Raw genomic sequence first — 6,907 nt, forward strand, 5'->3', positions numbered from 1 at the left:
CTTATGAAAAGAGATACGTTTTGTGTCTGCATACTTTTTGCATTTGCATTTTGCATGGCATGATAGCAGCCACCTTGCAGCTACCTTTGAGCCAGCTGGAGGACGAAACTGATAGGCTGAGGATGGCAGGGTAGAAAGTGGGAAAGAATTTGGGCCTTTGATTATGAATCAAGCTGCTGAATTAACTGACTCTAGGACTACCCTACTCAAGATGTCTCATTATATAATACTCTGTATTTTCCTTTGCTTATATCAGTTGAGTCAGTATCTTCCATTATGCATAACTGGAGGCCTCCTGATTCACCTGCCTATGTCCACTAATATGGGCACCAAAGAGCCTCAGATGATGGTCATGGGTAGGTTTCTGTTTGGCTATTCTGCAATTTCAGGAAGAAAATGACAGGATAAGAAATTCATGCTGTTACTTGTTAATTAATTGTTAATTAAATTTTTATTTTGAGATAACTGTAGATTCACATGCAGTTGTAAGAAATAAGACAGAGATATCCTGTGTGTGCTTCAAGCATTTTCCCCCAGTGGTAACATCTTGCAAAGCTATAGTACAGTATCACAATGTTGATTTCTACCCCTCTACCTCACTTCAGAGCATATCCATGTATATACATTTTATATTTTAGGCTTCATAAGTTCCTAGTTTAAAAACAAACAAACAAACAAGAGCGGAACTGGTAACCTATAGTAAATACATCTTTGATATTCAAGTTATGTTACTTGGATTGAGCTTTGTACCTTTCCAAGGCACTTTCTAGTCCACTATCTCTCTTAAGGCTTAAGACAGCTCTGATTAAGTGAACAAACAGATGAACAAATGAAACAAACATCTATACAATCAGAAGTTAAGGGAGGTTCAAAATAGGCACTGCCACAGAGTAACTGTTAGAGAAGGAGTTCCATGGTACAAACTCTGCACTCTCCATCTGGGAATGGTGGCAGAGTCCTTGAAGTGTTTTCCCTCTCCAGCCGGTCCCCACCAGAACTGATAATTAAATTCTTCTTGTCAAAGGACAGGATTGGTTCTGGAACAGGTGATTTCAGCATTGTGGTGAGTAGTATTGTGGAAGATGGCAAGCACTGTATAAGATGGATCCTTTTATGATCACCACCTGTCACACAAAAAGGTTTGTTATTTTGTGATGATTTCCATGAAATCTCATGGACTCTATTGGGGGAAAATGACAAAGCAAGAATTAACAAATAAAGATAAGAGATGGGCCAAAGTTATCTGTTGGACACACCATGGGTGGACATTCCTTGTCCCCTTGCTGCTCTCCTTCTTATAGGGCAAGAGTGAGAACAACCTAGTGAGTGGGAGGATAATCAGACTTCTTGAGTAACATAGGTGTGGGGTTAGACACTGGCTCTCTGAGTTGCCTGGGAAAGTCAACTGTTCAGCACCTGAAGGCACTGGGATCCATGGAAGGGAGAAACTGGTCTCATGAGCAGTTTGGGCGAACCCCTCCTGTGGGGACAAGGTTGGGGGCCTCAGGTGCCAACGGGCTTATTATGCAGGCAATGCAGGTGAGCCACCTAGGTCAGTTGTTGCCAATCCTAGGTCAGTTGTTGCCAATCCTGATTGTGGCAGTGTACGTTTTATTCATCTTCAGATCCCCAGCTCTTAGCACACAGCCTGGCATACGATAGGTACATGAGCAATGTCTGATAATGTAATGATTGAATGTGCTTTTGTGCCAATTAAAAATAAGTAATTTTGGTTTTGCTCATGGAAGGACAGGAGGGCTAATAATAGACATTGGTGCCTATGTTTCTTGAATCCCTGAAAGACAGTATGCACATTCTGCCCCTACTTTGGTAAAACCTCTCTGAAGAGTCCACAACTCTATGAAGAGGCTTCCTGGTTCAAGCAATATTTTTATTGAATGTTTATTATTTCCTCGCACCACTGGCCAATAAAGTCAGTGTCTGGGATTTGTTATACTGGCACTGAGACACTCTGTAAAGGAAGGCTCTGCTGGTGACAGCAACTGTGGAATTTCCCACAACCACTCTAACAATCTTTTTGAATCTTCAGTACTTTTATTGAATTAGATATATAGTACAGTGGGACACTAGCCACTGTTTGTAAATTTTTCATAAAAACAATTTGGAAAATGACACCCCTTAAACAATTTAATTAATTTATTTATTTATTTATTTATCTTTGAGATGCAGTTTTGCTTCTGTTGCCCAGGCTGGAGTGCAATGGTGTGATCTTGGCTCACTGCAACCTCTGCCTCCCGGGTTCAAGTGATTCTCCTGCCTCAGCCTCCCAAGTAGCCGGGATTACAGGCATGCACCATCATGCCCGGCTAATTTTTTTTCTTTTTTTGTATTTAGTAAACACAGGGTTTCACCATGTTGGCCAAGCTGGTCTCGAACTCCTGACCTCAGGTGATCCACCCTCCTCGGCCTCCCAGAGTGCTGGGATTACAGACATGAGCCACTGCGCCCAGCCAACAATTTTCTTTAGAGCAGTGTTTCTTATCACTGCTGAAAAGTCCTTTTAAGACTATTTCCTCCACAGAATCCTGTTCTGAAAGATTTTGTTTATAAATACATATTACATATTTTTGTTAAATAATAATCTTCCCAAGAGGAAATCAAGGAGTCAAGAAATTTTTTTTTAACTAAAAGTATCCTTGAGGTTGTATTTTAAGTAAACAAACAATTATCTTTAAGTTTCCTAAAACTTAAAGTTTCAGTTTCAGTAAAAACTGAAAATAACTAGAAGAATTCTCATCCTCTTTCTACCCTTGCTTCCCTCCCCACCCTCGCCCCCAGACACTGGTTATTACTTTCCTCAGCTGTTGGGATTCTGGGTATTCTAAGTTTGAAACTAGAGTTCCAGAAACACCAGGCAGATAGGGTAAAATTAACAAAGGCCTGTGGATTCTCCTAGGTTTTTTGCTATCCATTTATCCTCCTTACTGTTAATGGGTCTTTTACTGTGGCAGTTATCCCTGCCTCAAAGTCTCCCAAACTAGGGAAGATTCACCCCAGCTTTTTGCTAAGATAACATCAAAAGAGGCCATAAGCAAGCTGGCATAGCCAACACCTCTCACCTTAAGGAACTGTCTCCTGAGATGTAGAATAAGTCACTTGTCCTCTTTAAATCTCTTCACCATGGTTTTGCTTGATTCCCCCATCCTGAAGTTGCTGCTTTAAGATGGGGGGAAATGTTCTCGAGCAAAAGTATAACAAAACAGCAAGTAACAGCAATTTTTTTTTTAACAGAAAAAGGATTATTTTTATTACTTTCATACATTGCCACAGCACTGTTTGGGAAAGATTAGAATCAATAGGAGTTTGGAAATCTGACCTTGGCTGGTGGAAGAATAGAAAGAATCTGGTTCTTCTTAATTTCCCATTCAGGTTCTCAGTGTTCCAGGAAGCAGTTTGCTCAAGTTTTTTTTCTCCATTTAGCTCTCCTGAATGCCCGGCTTCAGTGCCTGGGCATTGCTGCCAAGGATCCCGCTGGTGCATTCAGTTGCCATTCAAGGAAACAGTCCTCCACACTGCCTCGCACTTGGAAGTTTGTCTTACAGCATAAAACAGGTGGAAGGACATTCTGCCTTTAGAGTTCTGCTGGCATGTCTTACCACTTCTGCTGTCCAATGCCAAGAATGACAAAAATCTTTTGTGTATGTTTGGGGGTGGGAAAGACCAGATATAACTGGGAACAGCAGTTAACTTGTTGTTCAGACAAGATTCCCAGGGCAGCTGTTATAACTCAGGCAGCAATAACTCTAACACTTGGCTCTGCTGCTAGGATGGATTGATGGAAACTTTGGACAAATCATCAACAAAAATTATGTTCTCATGAGACTATTGAATATACTATGGATCAGTTTAAAGATAATCAAATATTCACTAGACTTACAACAAGGAAATACAATAAGCATATTAATCAACCGGGGTTGTGTTTACACTTTCATTTCTAAACATCTGCTTTCAGTGAAGTAATTAGTATCTGTTGGCAAAAATTTGAATTGACACAGGACTTGCAATCTGTAGCTACAATTGAGACAGGATTACCTTTTTATGTGCTGACACTCACAATCTTCTTTAAACTAACAATTTAGTCAACTTCATGATGGAATTCTAAGTTCTAATTTGTGAACTTGCCAACTGTTTGTCCTTTGCCAAAGACCTTTACCCCGTGCTTAATTTTTAGTCTTGACACGTATGTGTACACACACATAAACAATCTTTTTGTATTTTTTATACAAAGAAAAAGATTATGTTACTATTCAAATGGTAGTTATTTACACTAAATTAAGTTTACACTTCAGTAGAAGATAAAAATGTGACTAATTGAAATAAATAATTCCTGGAAAGAGAATTCTCAACATAAAGTTACATGAATCTCAACACTGTCTGTTAAATCGCAAGACTTTCTAAATCTTATTAATGTGCATCGATTTAAAAAAGTAGTTCCAGCTGGGCGTGGTGGCTCACGCCTATAATTCCAACACTTTGGGATGCCGAGGCAGGCGGATCACCTGAGGTCAGGAGATCAAGACCATCTTGGCCAACATGATAAAACCCCATCTCTACTAAAAATACAAAAATTAGCAGGACGTGGCAGCACGTACCTGTAATCCCAGCTACTCGGAAGGCTGAGGCAGAAGAATTGCTTGAACCCAGGAGGTGGAGGCTGCAGTGAGCCGAGATCTCACCACTGTACTCCAGCCTGGGCGACAGAGTGAGACTCCATCAAAAAAAAAAAAAAAAAAAAAAGAAAAAAAAAAGTTCCTTGGTTGTGCCTTCTTCCTTTCCATTTTGTTAAACATAACCAGACCAAAATTACAATTGCCCCCATTGTAGAATGAGTTGAATGTGGGCATTATTGATACAGTTAATGATTCTGTGTCACCAGCAAAGCATAGGATTAAAATTGACCTTGGCTTAAGTTGACTTAAACATTTTAATTTGGCCATTAAATTGATGCTGGAAAGTCGGGACACACCACATGGTTAACAGCCATCTGGCCTGCCTGTCTCCTATCCTGACAACTACCTTGGCTTACCTACTGGTCTCATCTTTTCTCTCTCATCATTGCCTCCACCAGGATTCCTAAGTCAAAGCCCAGCATGGCCCTCTGCTGTTGTACTGGCCAATCTGATCTATGCTCTACAGCTGCCAGTCTTCTTTGTCACTCCTGGTGCCTCAACAGGCCCAGCAGCCTCTGCCAGTTCTGCAGTTCACTTCCTAACTGACGCCTCAGCAACTCTTGTGGTGTCTTCTGCCATCACATTTCACTTCCATTAAGGCCCTAAATCTCTGACACATCTGCTTTCTGCCTCTCTTGACAGTTCTCAGCTCAGCTGCTGGCACTTCCATATACCCACATAAAGCCAAACCACAAGGTAAACTCATGGCCCTACCACACTGACTTTGGTTATTTCTCTGACCCCTTGGACATGGCACTGATACTTGATCTTGCTGGGACTCTTCCTTAGAGAATTTTCCCCCTTGCTACCTTGAGGTAGGGAGCACCCACCTCATTTCTGCTCTCGGAACGGACAGTGATGGGGCTGCCTCCTGCCTCCTGTTGCCTTCTCTTACCACCTCTGAGTCAGGCCAGCCCAGCAGGTTCCCTGGTTCAGATTCACTAGAATGCTTTTATTACCACCTGCTTATCTGTCCTCCACAATCACAGCACTTTTTTTTTTTTTTTTTTTTTTGACAGGTTGACAATGTTTCCTTTGCTGGGTTTTAGGTGAAAAATGCCCACAGATCAGAGTAGATGTGATTAATGTAAGTGGGGAAAATAAAACTTACTGTGGAGCAAGAGGTATGGGAAAGATCAGATGAGAGAATCTAAATGGAGATATTAGTAGGAGTAAGTAAGAATGAATAGAAGTGAAATGAAAGACTTTGGGGGGATGGGAATATGTAAGAATGAGATTGTGAATATTAAGAGATTATCCTTGATCGTGAAATCCAACCTACTCAGAACCTTGACATTTGACTGGTTACATGCCTTACACACTTAACATACTTTAACAACCCATTTTATTTAATAGATAAATGTCCTAGAAAAATTAATGAGAATAAAATTAAGGAAGGAAGTTTTCTAATTCCTTAAATATAATTAGTGAAGTCCATGGAGGTAAGGCTGATATGTAGATCAGAAAAGAAAAAAAAACCTATAGCTTTAACATGAATTTTAAACATAATTTTATCACATCCCAAAGACATCATACAATTAGTGTCTATGAGTGCAAACATCTTGAGTAACAGTGTGCTAAAATGTTACATGCTAGGATGGTTTTTCACAAAAGTAGATTGTTTCTTTTTGAAATAAGACAGTATACCACAACTCCCCCAGCAATAAATTAGGATTATTCCCTCCATGACAAAGAAGGGGAAATGGGTTATTCACAGGCAAATCATTATAAATAATCCATTATTCATATAAATTTATGTTTTTAGAAAGGGAATATTGGTTAAAAAAAGATATTAAATGACTGGGCAATCACCAAAATTTATTTTATAGCTCTAGCACATGTGTTGTCTATATCCCTGATCACACTTTTAAATTGGCTTCAATGTAAATGATGGCTTAAAAAGAATTTTAGGCCGTCTCTTTTGAAATTGTGGACCAGGGTTGGTAATAGTGGGAGGATGAGGGAGGTGGGTTGGGTGTGGCATCCTTTGTGCTACTATAAAGCTCTCAATGTTATAAGGGACATTATATTTTTTATTACACTTAACTACTTTCCAGACCACTAATTATTTGTATCTGTGATCAGGAATTTAAAAAACCTCTACAATTCAATTGTTGTTGTTGTTTTTCTGACGAAGATTGAGGAGGTTCCCATTCCAGCACGAGTAGCTTAAAAAAATAAAAGCTAAAAAAATTAAAAGATTGAGGAGGATTCTG

General features: G+C 39.7%; 1 long non-coding RNA gene across 1 annotated transcript; it reads right to left on the reverse strand.

Annotated features, from left to right (window-relative positions):
• Nucleotides 1-432: 432 nt before the first annotated feature.
• LOC114676936 (uncharacterized) lies at nt 433-3,643 on the reverse strand. The gene is made up of 2 exons (XR_013415404.1): nt 3,081-3,643; nt 433-1,124 (listed from the first exon to the last, which is right to left on the reverse strand). It is a non-coding gene; the product is annotated as an uncharacterized LOC114676936 (long non-coding RNA).
• Nucleotides 3,644-6,907: the final 3,264 nt, after the last annotated feature.

This window comes from Macaca mulatta, chromosome 3 (genome assembly GCF_049350105.2).
Source record: "Macaca mulatta isolate MMU2019108-1 chromosome 3, T2T-MMU8v2.0, whole genome shotgun sequence".
NCBI classification, from domain to species: domain Eukaryota; kingdom Metazoa; phylum Chordata; class Mammalia; order Primates; family Cercopithecidae; genus Macaca; species Macaca mulatta.